Genomic DNA, 17,560 nt, shown 5'->3' with positions numbered 1-17,560 from the left:
TCATTAAGTATTTTAAAATTAATTTAGCGTACTGTACCTATTTTATCATAAGAGGTGAAAATAGGAATCTGTATCCCAGATGTTTCAGAAAAACTTACTGTTTTGAAAAGTCATTTATATGCATTAAAATAATGAGCTAAGAATACACAGTTGAAAAAGAACTGAATTATAATTGGCCCCCAAATTATCATTTCATCATTAGGTTATAAAACGGTGGAATCTGAAGATTCCGCATCTATTTCTCTTTGTTTTCTACTTTCAAAGAATGTTTGAGTTGCTAAAATGAAAAGCAGGATCACTAACAGATTGTCTCAATATTGCTTTTTTAAGCTTTTGCATACATAAGGATGTTTTAGCTTCAACACTTACAACAATTGCTGTTTGAATTAGCTACTAATGAGAAGCTCTTAACATATTCTTTTGGTTTAATAGATGTGGAGGAGAAAAAGACAACGCAGAACAGATTGATTTTTGTTTATTGTCACTTGAAGTTTTACATTGAATATATAATGCATCTGCATTTGCATAAATGGCCTTGGATTTGAAAATACAGAAAATGTAGGTTATGTATTAGCAAGGTTCATATCAGGTCTTTCACAGCCTCACTTACACCAGATTTTAAGTCAGAAAGGAATTTAGGGCCACTGTTTCCCTAAGTAGTTACCACATTTAGGCTAGACCTGACCCTGCAACAGGGGCGGACTGACCATTCAGGCACACAGGCACTGCCCAAGGGCCCTATGCCACTAGGGGGCCCCATCAGGGTTGCCAGCCTCAGTAAAACCAGGGACAGTATGGAAAAATCTGTGTTTTTTTTAAATCCCAAAATTATAGTTGCCCATCCTCTCCAGTACCTTTTCAGTGTGTGTATGTGTATTCTGTGAGTATATTGTGTGTGTATACTGTGTATGTATACTGTATGTGTGTGTATACTGTGTGGCCCCATAATCTATTGGCTGGGGGCCCCATAATCTCCTATTGCCCGGGGGCCCCATGAGTTGACAGTCCACCCCTGCCCTGCAAATAACAATTTCCACATCTTTACCATAGATCTACAGTGTAGAGCTGCACGGTTCTGTATAAACGGAGAATAACATTTTATTTGCTTTGAATAAAGATCTCGATTATCCGTGTAATATCATGTTTCACACTATACAAAAAAATTTGGCCAACTTTACTGTTTATTTATTTTTTATTAATTGAAGTGTATTTTTTCCCCCAAAAAAATGCGTTTGAAAGACCGCTGCGCAAATACATAAAATTTTATGTGACATAAAATGTTGCAACATCCGCCATTTTATTTTCTATAGTCTCTGCTAATATATATATATATATATATATATATATATATATATATATATATATATATATATATATATATATATATATATATATATATACAGTATATAGGCCCAGATTCACATACATCGGCGTATATTTGAGCGGGCGTAGCGCAGCCGACGTAACATAGAGAGGCAAGACCAGTATTCACAAAGCACTTGCTCCCTAAGTTACGGCGGCGTAGCGTAAATGGGCCGGCGTAAGCCCGCCTAATTCAAAGTAGGCAGGTAGTAGGCGTGATGTATTGAAATTAACCGTGACCCCATGTAAATGAAGGGCCGAACGAACGGCGCATGCGTGCGCATGCTCAAAATCACGTTGAATTTATGCACTAAGATACGCCGGCTCAATGCCTACGACGTGAACGTAACCTACGCCCAGCCCCATTCACGTACGACTTACGTAAACGACGTAAAATGCAACGGCTGTTCCGACGTTTCCGACGTCCATACCTTAACATGACTTACCCCTGCTTTTGGTGGAGTAACTATATGCCGGACGTACGCCTTACGTAAACGGCGTATACTACAGCGATGGGCGCAAGTACGTTCGTCAAACGGCGTATCTAGGTCATTTACATAAATCAATGGAAGCCCCCCTTGCGGCCAGCGTAAATATGCGCCCAAGATACGACGGCGTAGGAGACTTACGTCAGTCGGATGGAGCCAGAATTCAGGCGTATCTTTTTTCAAGAATACGGCGCATCGATACGACGACGCATCCGTGGACTTACGCGGCGTATAAATAGATACGTCGGCGTAAGTCCTTTCTTAATCCGGGCCATAATGTTTGGGGGTTCTAAGTAATTTTCTAGTAAAAAATACAAATATTAAATTGTAAGCAACAAGTGTCGGAAAAAGGCTTTAAGTGGTTCTGACCTCATTTACAGTCCGAAGTTCATCCCTTTGCTCTAAGGCCTTGTACACACGACCGAACATGTTCGCTGAAACTGGTCCATCGTGGAAGCATTTAACTTCCAGGTTCGCGCACGTCGCCACATCATCATCGCTGTCACGTCGCCGCGTATTCTGTCCGCGGGGATTTTGGTTTGATGGTGTGTACAACCATCAGACCAAAATCTCCGAGCGGACATGTCCGATGAAAACGGTCCGTGGACTGTTTTCATCGGACAGGTCCGCTCGTCTGTACGCGGCCTAAAAGAACCAAATTATGTTTCTTTTTTATCTCTCAGCACTGAACAATGTTGTGATAAACTTTGGCATTTTTTTTTTTTTTTTTTACAACTCTGAGCAGAGAACGGCTCTGTACTTATTACACGAATCATGAAAATGCGGAATTAAGATCGTGAGGCGGATTGAATTGAGATCTTGATTTTTTAACAATTAATCGTGCAGTTTTAGCACAGTGTGAGGCAGAGGTACTAATTGCTTGACTCTACCTCAGCATTGAACGCATGCCTGTGTCAGACAGAACTGCAGCGAAGATGTAGTAGTTAAACACCAGCCTACTGGAGTCCACAGGACCCCACACATGGAGAAAGGTATATTTTAACAGATAGCTGGAGAATAAGGAAGCTGTAAACCTGAATTTATTTTTACTTAAAGTGGTATTATACCCCAAACCAAAAATGTATTACATTGCAGCTTGCTAATTCTTAGATGTGATGGCTAACTGTTTGTTTTTTTTTTCCTTTATTTTCACCTGGTGATCAAACCAGTAAATCTGCCATTTTTTAATTTTCAATCAATATTTTACATGAAAAGAAATGAACAGTATAAAAGAACATAAAATACTACTTGTGACAGACTCACCCAGGACATCCCCGAACCATCTTATGTCTAAAATCATCCTATGTCCACTAGGGGCATTGGATGACTGAGAAATTATATCTTGGACTACCTGAGATAGGATTATTATGTAATTATTATCCACAATATATTCCAGGATATCTGTAAAGAACTATTTACTGGTTGTTGATTCTGAACTCAACGGGTTAATTGTAAGAGTGACTCATTCATCATGTTGGGACACATACTGTTAGATGCTAATTGACCCTGCTATTGTGTGAAGATGTCCTGTGTTTACACTTATGATAATGTGTATTGTATAGCAGGTGTCATGGATATGCAACAAGTCTGTCTGCTTACCTGATCTCCATGTGTTCATTAGAGGCTGACCCTGTTCTGGTTCTCATTTTTATCACTTCCTCTTCCTGTATGGCCCCATCCTAGGCCATCCCAGGAAGCCTATATTAACTGTTGCTCTACAGGTCTGCAGTGCTGTTCAACAGTGTTCCTTTGCTTAGTTCCTGTCTGCGGTGTAGTTTGCTAGTTCCTGTTTGCAGTGTGCTACGGTCATCTTTCCGTGTACTGTTTTTGCTTGTTCCTGACTTCTGCTGTTTGCCTGTGCCCCTGACCATTTGCCTGTCCCACGGTTATCCTTGTCTGCCTGTGCCCATGACCATTTGCCTATCCCACGGTTATCCTTGTCTGCCTGTTGCCCTGACCTCGGCCTACCCATCACCACCATTTGTCCTGCTGGCTGCTTTCCCTCTCTCCCTGCGGAGTGTGACCTAAGGAATCTCGGGGTCTCGAACTGGATCCAGTTGTGGCCAAGGCCATCCCCACCATCAGGGGCTCTAGTGAATACAAAACTGGGTCTTTGACTCCGCGCTCCGGGTGATCTTAGGTTCACGCTTCGTCCCTGATAGCAGCGGTCGGCTATAGGGTTCACTACCCTGAGGTGCATCCCTGACCCCAATGGGGTGCACTTGTCACCTGGCTACGGGTGACCTGACAGCAGGTGAGCGGAGACGGGGCGTCTACTCTGAAATGTCATATCTGAGTCGCCTAGTCTGGGTAAATGATTAGTTAATTAGCTCATGTAAATTTATGTTCTGGTTACCTCCTCTTTAAACTGTATATAAGGTTGCATTCTTGGTTCTATGAAACACTCCATGTTCAGCACACAAACAAGTCTTGTCTCGTTGTGTGTTGAGAGCAGCTGGAATATCTGATATCTATCTCCAGACTGATAGGAAGCGATCCGATATGACGGAAGCACTCAAGCGGAGTGCGGGGCGTTCCGTTACACTACTGTAGCACATTGCATCAGAATTAAGAACAGAAATAAAGTAACAAACAATTAAGTTATGTATAGTGACAATTTCATTTATACAGTTGAACCTCGGATTACGAGCATAATCCGTTCCAGGAGTATGCTCGTAATCCAAAGTACTCGCATATCAAAGCGAGTTTTCCCATTGAAGTCAATGGAAACTAAAATGATTTGTTCCTCATTGACTTCAATGGGATGCAATACCGAATGTGGCCAGAGATGGAGGGGCGCCAGAGAGCCTTCACTTCAACACTTCGTCTCGTTTCCTGCGCCCCCGTACCTCAGGCTAAATGAGGTACTGCAGGCAAATTTTGGGCTTTTCTCGGCTCCTGCGCCCCGTACCTCAGGCCAAATGAGGTACTGCAGGCCTATTTTCAGCTCTGCTCTGCTTCTGCGCCCCTGTACCTCAGGCCAAATAAGATACTGCAGGCCTATTTAGCTTGAATTCTGCTCGTCTTGCAAGTCAAAACTCGCAAACCGAGTCAGAATAAAAAAAAAAAAAGTTGCTCGCAAATCAAAACGCTCTCAAACCAAGTTACTCTTAAACCGAGGTTCCACTGTATAATAAATTGTCAAAAATAAATCATAAATATTCTAACATTGTTGATGGGGAAATTGAGCAATTTTTCTTTCTTCCACTCATGGTTGAAGGAAATAAAACTGCTTAATGTATGACCAGCCTAAAGCTGGGAACACACAGGCTGAAAATCCTCAAAAAATGGTCTGTTCGGCAGAAACCAGCCGATTATGGGCCATGTGTACAGCTCCTTGTCCAACAGAAGCCGATCTCATGACCACATACACATACTATAAAGCCCCTTTTTACTTGTGCCACTGAGGGGGTGGTCTACATGCTGCAGTGCCCATGTGGCCTGCAGTATGTGGGCCGGACTAAGCGCCAGTTAAAGTACATCTCAATGAGCACATCACTAATATCCTTACTGGTTTCAAAAACCACTCAGTGTCTAAACACTATTTCCTGGAGTATGACCGGGATCCCACCGGGACTATGTTCTTGGGGATTGATAAATATAAACCTAATTGGAGGGGTAGTTCCTTGGTGAGGGAGATCTCAAAATGTGAAATGGCCTGGATATACCGATTAAAATCATATACCCCCCATGGTCTCAATATAGACACTGATGTGAATGCTTTTATAAACAATGCTTGAGGTATTTTTTATGTATTTTTTATGTATTGTTATGTAATATGTTTGATTCTTGACCTGGTTGTGATATGCAGGGACTGGCTGTTTTTTGGTGAACCACCAAGTTTTTTGAAAATTTTGTTTTTCTTAAAGAATACATTTTTCACATTTTTCACTTATAATTGGAACTTGAGCACTTTGCACGATGTCAGGACACCAATCCTATGCAGACCCGAACTCCTCAGCTTCACGGCAGGCCAGCGCTGTTGCGCGCGCCGCTGTTGCGCGCCGGCATGCACGGCATGACTGGGTGCCGCGTGCACGGGCGCGCACAGGCTCGTTCCACCTTGGGCCAATCAGAGGCCTGAGCGGCCTATTTAAACCAGCCCCTTCCTCCCTTCAAGTTGCTGGTTCGTAACAGCTTTTGAAGTACCTTGCTGCTGATCATATCTGTGGATTTCCTGTTATACCTGACCTTTGGCTTGCTCTCTGGATTGTTGCTCTCTTAAAAAAAAGAGTACTCTAAAAAAGAGTACCATCATCCTCTCTGGCCCAATGCTGTTTTATTGGCTAGGTGTTGAACTGCAGCAAGCTTCCTAATGGCTAATTGTCACCATAACCAGAGTTTGCAAATGACCACCCCATCATCCATCCTTAAAGAGGAACTGTAGTCTGCTCACATAATTTGTAATGAAATCTTTTCCATTCTAAAGATTCCCTGCAACCACTTTGCATATTATTTTATATATACTGTGGTTCTGTACTTGCCAAATATGTTGCAGAAATCTCCCTCGACTGAACTTGGCTGCAGCCATTTTAATTGTGGGCAGCTGAAGTTGCTGCATGTTCACTTCCTGGATTTACACAGACACACAGAGGCACACCTCCAGCTCTGCAGCTCTCATTTGCCCTTCTATGACTCACCCCCCTCCCTTCCTGGCAAACTCTCACAAGAGTGAGAGAGAGCTGTGCATGATATCATAAGCCTAGGCTTTTTTTCCAGACAAGAAACAGGAAGTGGGCTGTATAAGGTATTTACTGGCAGAAAAAAAAAATATTTTACTATCCAAAGTTAAAGTGGATGTAAACCCACTCTCATCCTTTCTAAAGTACTGCCATAGTGCTGATCTATAAGGATATACATGCCTCCTGCATGTATCCTTACCTGTCAAATGTTTCCCCTCTGTCTGTTATAAGAACTGAAAAACTGCAGATTCTGTGGGTGGATCTGTTGTCTGGAGCTCGGTGAGTGGAGTCGTGATGTCAGTAGACTCCCCGCCCACCTCTACACTCCCCTTGTCAACGTGCATTTTTTCCTTTGTATTCCTTACACTAAATTATGCTATGATCACTAACATCCAGTCAAAATCCAGAAAAGTAACCACATGACTTCAGAAAAGGAGTGGGGGTGGTGATGATAGGAAATATGATGTTGTGTACACACGACCATTTTTCATGATGTGAAAAATTACATTTTTTTAAATGGTCATTAACAAAAAAGATTGTTGTGTAGGCTCCAGAGCATTTTGTCATGACGTGAAAAATGGGCATTAAAAATTTAGATTTTTCGCGTAGTTTTTCACATTGTCGTTTTTCACGTTGCCGTTTTTCACGTCGTAAAAAAACGGTCGTGTGTAGGCTTTAACGACGTGAAAAAAACGTGCATGCTCAGAAGCAAGTTATGAGACGGAAGCGCTCGTTCTGGTAATACTAGCGTTCGCAATGGAGATAGCACATTCGTCACAATGTAACAGACTGAAAAGCACAAAGACCGAAAAGCGCAAATCATCTCTCACCAAACTTTTAATAACACAAAATCAGCAAAAGCAGCCCCAAGGGTGGCGCCATCTGAATGGAACTTCCCCTTTATAGTGTCGTCGTACGTGTTGTACGTCACCGCACTTTGCTCCAGATTTTTTTTTTCACGATCATGTGTAGGCAAGGCTGGCTTGACAAGAATCACGTAAAACAAACTTTGTTTTTTCTAGAACATTAACCACTTGGGATCCGCGCTATGGACGAAAGACGTCCACAGCGCGGCTCTCAAGTGCCGAGTGGACGTCTTTGGACGTCCTGTTGTTGTCATTCCCTGTGCACGCCACTGGGGGCGCGCAGCGGGGAAACAATGTGCACGGCGCATCGCTCAGGAGCCGATGCGTGTGCCTGCCGGCCGCGATGTCCGCGAGGTACCCGCAATCGTCGGTGACCGCAGGGACGTGGAGCTCTGTGTGTAAACACAGAGCTCCACGTCCTGTCAGGGAGAGAGGAGACCGATCTGTGTCCCTTGTACATAGGGACACAGCATCAGTCACCTCCCCCAGTTAGTCCCCTCCCCCCACACAGTTAGAACACACCCAGGATACACATTTAACCCCTTCCTCACCCCCTAGTGTTAACCCCTTCACTGCCAGTCACATGTATACAGTAATTAGTGCATTTTTATAGCACTGATTGCTGTATAAATGTGAATGGTCCCAAAATTGTGTCAAAAGTGTCCGATACGTCCGCCGCAATATCGCAGGCCTGACAAAAAAATTGCAGAACGCCGCCATTACTAGTAAAAAATATAATAAAAAAAAAATCATAAATCTATCCCCTATTTTGTAGGCGCTATAACTTTTGCGCAAACCAATCAATATACGCTTATTGGGATTTTTTTAACAATAATATGTAGAAGAATACGTATCGGCCTAAACTGAGGGACATTTTTTTTTTTTTTAAATTGGGATATTATTATAACAAAAAGTAAAAAATATTGTGTTTTTTTCCAAAATGTTCTGTCTTTTTATGTTTATAGCGCCAAAAATAAAAATCGCAGAGATGATCAAATACCAGCAAAAGAAAGCTCTCTTTGTGGGAAAACAATTATAAAAATATAATTTAGGTACAGTGTTGTATGACCGCGCAATTGTCATTCAAAATGCGTCAGCGCTGAAAGCTGAGAATTGGTCTGGGCACAAAGTGGTTAAAAATGGTCGTGTGTACGCGGCATCATACTGTACATTGTGACATCAAAAAAGAAATAAAACAAATTTGGGTTTACATCCACTTTAAAACAACAAGGGCAGAGGATTTAATAGATGGAAAGATGAAAAAATGACTGAAGTTCCGCTTTAACTTTACTAATAAAATATACTAAGAAATGTATCTTTCTGGGTGTTTATCTTCTTGTGTATATTACGTTTATTTGGATATATATATATATATATATTTTTATAAAAAGCCTGTTTATTACAACATGTGCAGGATTTGGATAGCAGCTGTGTCATTTCATGCTCTCCATGTTTTATTACTTATTGACAATACTGAACTTGCAAACTCGTTCCCAGCAAAACATACATGTAGCAGTAGATGGCAGTATTGTAGAAGAAATTGTAATAAACAAGACAACGCACTGCATGATATTGTGATATGCTGACATGAAATGTTAATGCTTTCAGTATGGAATGGAATCCACTCAATGGGTATTTGCTCTTAGGAACACAACATACCAGTACTTAAGTCCACTAAAGTGATTATTATAAATAACACTCATAAGCAAATTATTCACAATCAGAAAAAAAAACAAAAAAAAACATACGCATCAGCAACACGCCAATCTTTTAAACAGAACCTAAAAAGTGAAAAAAAGTATAGTAACATGGATAAACAGAAACACCAAAGCAACCCCCTGATATAATTTAAAAGATGGTCAAACATTATAGCATACACACTAATGCTAATATTCCTAAAAAAATGTATTACATACTAAATAAACTCACAATTCAAATGGAACCTGCCAAGTTAAAAATATGCAAGCTGCCTTGGCTGACTTATTTCTAAAGGTCATATTTTTCATTCTTGCTATGTCTGAATCACAGACCAAGAATACTTGATGTGTGCATAGTCATTACAGGTTTGTAACTCACTAAGCAATGATATAAGTAGAAAGAGTCCCAGAGAAAGCACCTTTAACCTCCCTGGCGGTATGATTATTTCAGAAAAAAAGGTGCTGAAAGCGATACCATTATTTGCAAGGAAATTTGGCGTTTTATACTGTAGTCCTGTAATTTTTAGGAATAACTCACTTAAATCTGACCAAACAATAGTCTAGTAGGCATCCCGGGTATGAATTTGTTTTAAAAACAAAATGATAAATTATAATATAATAAATAATTATAAATAATTATAACAAATAATAATATAATTATAATAAAAATGATTCAATAATGTAATCAACTCAAAATCACTGAAATTTTCTCAGTTGCAGAATTGTCGCTGTCATTACTTTTATTTTTTTATGACGAATTTCCCCACAAATCGCTATCGCACAATTCTGCAAGTGATTATAATTTATTATCGCTGTTTTCTAGCTGCTCTAAAACCATTTTTGACATAAAGGGACACTTTTGGTTGCTATGGACAATCTACAGTTTGCAGGCAGAAAGAACCGTTTTTATTATATAAAAGTACATGTAGGACACTGGGCAGACCACTAGGGACAAGGGGTGTGTATTTTTTACATACAGTACTGTAATCTATAAGATTACAGTATACTGTATGTAAGGTGTTTGTTTACCTTTTTGAATTTGGCGCCAATCTCCGCTCCTGTGCATCGTAACGTCGCAGGGAACGGAGATCGGCGGCACACAGAGGCACTGTGTGAATCGAGCGAGGTCCCGCTCGCTCACACAGCGCGGTGGCAGGGACAAGGTAAGTAAACCAAGCCTGTGGATTCAGCGAGGCGAGCCTGAGTCTGACTCAGGGTTACCGATCGTAGCCCAAAAATCTCACCCCGTGTCAGACTCCGGAATACTGCCAGGGGGGTTAATGCATACCTCCTAACTTTTCAACTTCAGAATGAGGGACAAATGAGCATACCCCCCCAAACGAAGTTGTTGAGCGGGGGGGGGGTCCGCGAATCGCGGGACCGTAGAATTTAATCGTGAGGGAATTCGCGGGACAATAGCACTGCTCGCGGGACCGCGGGATTTACTGCGAATCGCGGGACATTCACGCGAAATCCGGGACGGTTGGGAGGTATGGTTAATGTCAGGTCAGAGTGACAGCTTCCACAACTAAACTGACAGTTATGCCGCGTACACACGATCGGTCAATCCGATGAGAACGGTCTGATTGACCGTTTTCATCAGACCAAACCGATCGTGTGTGGGCCCCATCGGTTATTTATCCATCGGTTAAAACATTTGAAACTTGTTTTAAAATTAACCGATGGATACCTAACCGATAGAAAAAAAAACGATCGTTTGTAGGCACGTCCATTGGTTAAAAATCCATGCATGCTCAGACTATATTAGGGGACGGGAGCGCTCGTTCTGGTAAAACTAGCGTTCGTTATGGAGATAGCACATTCATCACGCTGTAACAGACAGAAAAGCGCAAATCGTCTTTTACTAACACAAAATCAGCTAAAGCAGCCCCAAGGGTGGCGCCATTGGATTTGAACTTCCCCTTTATAGTGCCGTCCTACGTGGTTTACGTGACCGCGTTCTGATTCGATCGTTTTTTTAACCGATGGTGTGTAGGCACGACTGACCATCAGTCAGCTTCATCGGTTAACTGATAGAAAAATCCATCAGACTGCTCTCATCGAATTGACCGATCGTGTGTACAGGGCATTACACTTATACCTTCATACATTTAGCTGCCTATTTGGGAATTTGTTTTCTAGGCACAGGCAATAAGAATTCCATTGTTTGCGGTCAAGTCTTATTGGTAGATTTATCTCCCACCAGAAGGACTGCAGTTTACACAGTTTACTATGCTTCAGTTGTGAATGAACACAGTGAGCGATTGTGTTCACTGTGTTCATTTAGAAAAGGAAGGTGCTGGTAAATTACATATTTACTAGCCCCTTCCCTCATTCTCCATCCTAAAACATCCTCTGTAGCAGCCGGGGGGAGAGGTGAGGAGGGAAGCTAGCACTACTGCAGGGCAGGGGGAGGGACATAAACATGGGCAGAATGTTGGCTGTTTTTTTTTTTTAACCAAGAAAATGTCTCCCGACATTCTGTCCGTGTTAGTAAGGAAAACAGCAATTGCATTAACAAAGACTATAACAGCCTTCAATTCACCCAAAAGCCACTGTGGCTGTGAACAAATCAGCTGCAGCAACAGCAGGCAGATGTTCTACTGTTTTTAAGTTTATCAAAAGTGATGAGAAGTATGATGACACAAAGAAGTAGAAAGGTAACAAGCCTTTTAAACCAGTCTGCTTATCCTCTTAGACCCTATTAATAATACTATTTGTCATAATAAATTTGCCTCTCCATTACAGGCCCATAATGTTGTGCATAGGGTTGCCACCTTTTCTTTAAGCCAAACCCAAACACTTTAGCGGCACAGGGTGCATAGTATATACTATAGGATTATAAAAGACCTGGGACACCTTCTGGTGCCCCAAGAAGAGTAGTAATGGGACACGCTGCGACGAATGGTGGGTGTGTCCAAATGACTCTTGCTGACATCATTGCCCTGCCCTCCCAAGTGCTGTTGAACCTGCCCGCAGACAGCCACCCACAGCTTCTGGACAGCAACAGATTTGTGTGTGACTATCTCAGTTACTTGGGGAGCCACAGACTGGTCTGAAAAATGTATCTGGGTTTCAGGCAGACTGAAACCTGGACACATGATTCAAAACCTGGACTGTCCGGGTAAATCATGGACGGGGGGGGCAACCCTAGTTGTGTACACTGTTAAAACATCAGCATCATGGTGGCTTTCAAAATCACCAGTGGCTGCTACTACATATATTTCAATCAAACAAGGGGAAATGATATGTGCATGTACTGTACACATACATTAATAGTTAAAAACTGAATTAAGTGGTTGTTGTTTTCTGCATTAATGCACTTGATGATGCAGATAGGAGCTCGGAACTCCTATAGTTTAGAGCTAGGGATCACACTAGGTGCCTTTGTGCAGCAGCACAGATTCACATATATTAATAACAAAAACCTCAATTGAATACAGTTTCATTCAGTCTTTTGTGCTGACTTCTCAAGGACAGTTTTTTTTTTGGTTGTTCAAGTTAAATGAATCAATACCTTGAAATTGAACAAAAATAAGTGCTAAACTGTCAGAGGTTAAAAAAAGATTTGTTTTCTAAAACTGAAAACCACAGTGCCTTGAAAAAGTATTCAAAGTTTTTTCCACATTTAGTCATGTTACAACCCAAAATGTAAATGTATTTTTGTGTTGGATCTCGGATACCCCGGCTGGGCACCTCTGCCAGACTTGTGTCTCCTGTCCTCCAAACGCATCCGCAGCCTGCAGATTCGCCATAACCAGCCCTTAAAGGAGTTGTAAAGGAAACATGTATTTTTGCTGAAATGACTGGTTACAGGGTATAGTTAATAGTTAACTGATTCCTTTTAAAAATGATTAAACATAGATACAAATCAATCATATAATGTACCTTCAGTTTCTAGTTTCGTTTTTTGCATGTTGTTTCCTGCTTCTGTGATGTACAGAGCACAGAGCCAATACAGGGCAGTGATGGTTTGGAAAACGAAACTGATTGGTGCTGAGGGGTTTTAGACACACAGTAATCACACCTCCTTGATTAGTGACCACAGGGAGAAAGCTCCCAGCACTGTGGTTATCAGGAAACAGACAACCAGGAAGTGTGGAGATCAGAGAAGAATTACAGCAACTTGAGAGCAAAAACAAACAATGAGGACATGAAAACAGAACTTCATTAAGGTAAAGGAAGCTATTAAGATAATAAAAAAAAATCCTTTACAAACCCTTTAACCCCCCCCCCCCCCCCCCGAGGCAAACCACAAAGGTGTTGGGGGTTAAAAATGAAGAGCAAAAAAATGTTTATTAAATACAAAACATACACTTTAAACACAGTTAGGGACACTCCCCTTAGCCTTGTCATAGAGGGGGTAGGGGACAAGGAAGAACAAATGGGAACTCAACACTTGTACATTGAAACAGAAACTACATCCTGCTGGGATGTGTCTCCACTCTCCAGATCCTTTGTCTATGTGCCAATTAAACACAGCAACAAGAGGGGGGGATGGGGGAGATGCCCGGTGTCCATCGGCGGCCTTGTCCGGTCCGGCGTCCGTCTGCGGCCTCGGTGGTGTCCTCCCCGCTTCTCCCGCTCTGTTTTTGAGCCGATCCCCGCTTCCCGCGCTGTGTTTGAACGCCGCTGCCGACATATACCGAGTGCAGTACACTCGGGCACGCTCGGCCACGCTCGGCTTCTCTTGCATAAAGGCTTGGAGGCGGCACAGGGCGTGACCAAGTGTACCCGAGTGTACTGCGCGGCAGCGTTCAAACACAGCGCGGGAAGTGGGTATAGGCGTATATCGCGCACCCACGATTTTCCCCTTATTTTAAGGGGAAAAAAGTGCGCGGTATACGCCGATAAATATGGTATTTGTAAAATGTGGTGTGCATTTCTATTCAGCCGCCTTTACTCTGATACCCCTAACTAAAATCTAGAACAAAGAAAAAGTGTCCCCCTGTCAAGGGACTGGGACTTTTAAGGCAACCAATAAAGTAACAAAAAATTTAAATTTAATAGTTTAATCTTAAATAGTTAAGAAGCCAAACATGTAGCAACATGCAATTGACTGATAAGTAAGATACATTACAAATCAAAACATCAATAATTAATACAAAAGTTGTCTCCAATCTGCGGGTAAGTCCCGACGCGTTTCAGGAAGAACCATTTTCCTCAGGGGTGTATGCTTATTTGGAGAACTTATAATATCTATAAAAAATATACAAAAAACATTATAAGTGAGATTATTCACTGATTATGTTTTTTTGTATATTTTTTATTATGATACGCCCCTGAGGAAAGGGATTCTCCCTGAAACGCGCCGGACCTTACCCGTGGATTGGAGACAACTTTTGTATTAATTATTGATGTTTTAATAAGCCTTGATTTGTAATGTATCTTACATATCAGTTAATTGCATGTTGCTACATGTTTGGCTTATTTACTATTTAAGATTAAACTATTCAATTTACATTTTTTGTTACTTTATTGGTTGCCTTAAAAGTCCCAGTCCCTTGACAGGGGGACACTTTTTCTTTGTTCTCCAAACATATGGGATGTTGGCAACAATTATAATCTATCTCTGGTGTAATATCTTGTTTGTTTAGCTATAACTAAAATCTAGGGGAACCAATTGCTACCAGAAGTAACCTAATTAGTAAATAGAGTCCCCCTGTGTGTAACACACCACACAGGTCAGGGATAAAGTTGTGGAGAAGTTTAAAGCAGGGTTAGGTTATAAAAAAATATCCCAAGCTTAGAACATCTCACGGAGCACTGTTCAATCTATCATCTGAAAATGGAAAGAGTATAGCACAACTGCAAACCTATCAAGACTTGGCCATCCACCTAAACTGACAGGGCAAGGAGAGCATTCATCATAGAGGCAGCCAAGAGGCCCATATTAACTCTGAATGAGCTGCAGAGATTCAAAGCTCAGGTGGGAGAATCTGTCTACAGGACAACTATTAGTTGTGCACTCGAAAAATCTGACCTTTTTGGAAGAGTGGCAAGAAGAAAGCAATTGTTGAAAGAAATCCATAAGAAGTCCTGTCTGCAGTTTGCAAGAAGCCATGTGGGGGACACAGAAAATATGTGGAAGAAGGTGTTCTGGTCATATGAGACCAAAATTGAACTTTTTGCCCTAAAAGCAAAACGCTATGTGTGGCGGAAAACTAACACTGCACATCACCCTGAACATACCATTCCCACTGTGAAACATGGTGGTGGCAGCATCATGTTATGGGGATGATTTTCTTCAGCAGGAACAGAGAAGCTGGTCAGAGCTGATGGGAAGATGGATGGAGCCAAATACAAGGCAATCTTAGAAGAAAACCTGTAATGCCACGTACACATGATCGGAAATTCTGACAAGAAAAACATGGATTTTTTTGGCTCAAACTTGTGTTGAATACACACGGTCACACAAAATTCCGACCATCAAGAACGTGGGGACGTACAACACTACGCCGAGCTGAGAAAAATTAAGTTCAATGCTTCCGAGCATGCATCGACTTGTTTCCGAGCATGCGTTTTTTTTTGTGTGTCAGAATTGCATACAGACGATCGTAATTTATTTTACCGTCGGAAAAATTGAAAACCAGCTCTCAAATTTTTTTTTGTCAGAAATTCCGACAAAAAAAGTCAGTTGGAACCTACACACGGTCCGAATTTACAACCAAAAGCTCACATTGAGATTTTCTTGTCGGAAATTCCAACCGTGTGTACGTGCCATTAGAGTCTGCAAAAGATTTAAGACTGGGACAGAGGTTCATCTTCCAGCAAGACAACAAAGCTAAACATACAGCCAATACTACAATGAAATGGTTTAGATTAAAGTATATTTAGAATGAGTGTTAGAATGGTCCAGTCAAAGTCCAGACCTAAATCCAATTGAGAATATGTGGCAAGACTTGAAAATTGCTGTTCACAGATGCTCTCCATTAGGGATGAGCTTTATGTTTGGGTCAAACATGAGTTTGACTCGAACATTGGCTGTTCGCCAAATAGCGAACAATTTGGGTGTTCGCGAGCAATTTCGAAAGCTGCAGAACAGCCTTTAAAAGTATATAGGAGAAATCAAAAGTGCTAATTTTAAAGGTTATTATGCAAGTTATTGTCATAAAAAGTGTTTCGGGCCCCAGGGGACATGTATCAATGCAAAAAAGAGTTTTAAAAACTGCCGTTTTTTTCGGGAGCAGTGATTTTAATAATGCTTAAAGTAAAACAATAAAAGTGAAATATTCCTTTTGAATTTCGTACCTGGGGGGTGTCTATAGTATGCCTTTAAAGTAGCGCATGTTTCCCATGTTTATAACAGTCCCTGCACAAAATGAAATTTCTAAAGGAAAAAAAGTAATTTAAAACTACTCACGGCTATAATGAATTGTGCAACAGCACTGTTCCATTCGGTGCAAAACCGATTTTGCAGCGCTGCACCAATTTGTAAAACTAGTTCCTGTACTACTTTTGCCGATTTCAGGTGCAACTTTAATAGACATCTGTGTATGAAGCCAAACAGATGTCTATCAAGTAGCTCCTGAAAACGCGCTAACCTTGCTACTTTGAAATCGCGCTACTTCAAGTGAAGTAGCGCGATTTCAAAGTAGCATCAATGTGATCCAGGGCTTAAGAAAAGAATGCTTGCCATGAACAGGTGTTAATGCTAGCAGATTAGTGACGGCTGAGAGAATGTGTTACTGATGAATCAATATTTTAAATCTTCCAGTAATCTAAGTACTTTTGCTGGATCCAGACTTGACAGTTTACACAGAATGAACGACTGCTCTTGACAAAGTGTGATGTGATTAAAAGCAAAGACTGGTGGAACTATTTTGTACCCTTGCTTGTTCACATAGATAGGGATGTGGTATCTAGTGGTTTTCTTTTTTGTTTATGAAAGGGAGTTTCCAGATTCTGATAAGCCCTCTATTGCAGACCTTCACTATCACTGGGCCAGGGTTGTGGGGAAGAGGCTCTTGTCCTCATTAACATGGAAACAAGGTGTCCTCCCTGGCAAGGTGCCCTTCCAATGTCGAAGGCATGTGGCCTAGAATAGTTCAGAAGGGAGGCTTAAGCTTGATTTCTCCCCCTTTCCAGGACAGCCAGGCTGCATGCTGATATAAAGGCCCAATATGGGTTTTGGGGGGACTCCATGTCTTGATTGGTTGTTTTTTGCATTGGTTCCCCCTTTAAATAAATTAATTTCAGACAACTATTGAGAATGAGTTAAAGTATGATGAATGACACCTTTTGACTCACCAACAAATGCTATTTTTCCATCCAGCAGCAGAATGTAAACAAAGAGGCAGGTTATCCCAACGGATGTTATTGACCAAATATGCACATGACTACTGTACATTTGATTAATGACGTCACAGGAAATTCCCTATGATGTCATTGACCAAATATCTTCATGATTATCATTCAGATTACCACAAATCTGCAAATTGCAAACTTTAACGTGAACCACGCTA

This window comes from Rana temporaria, chromosome 5 (genome assembly GCF_905171775.1).
Source record: "Rana temporaria chromosome 5, aRanTem1.1, whole genome shotgun sequence".
Lineage (NCBI taxonomy): Eukaryota > Metazoa > Chordata > Amphibia > Anura > Ranidae > Rana > Rana temporaria.
The sequence above is the reverse complement of the archived record's forward strand: the minus strand, read 5'-3'. Positions refer to the sequence as shown.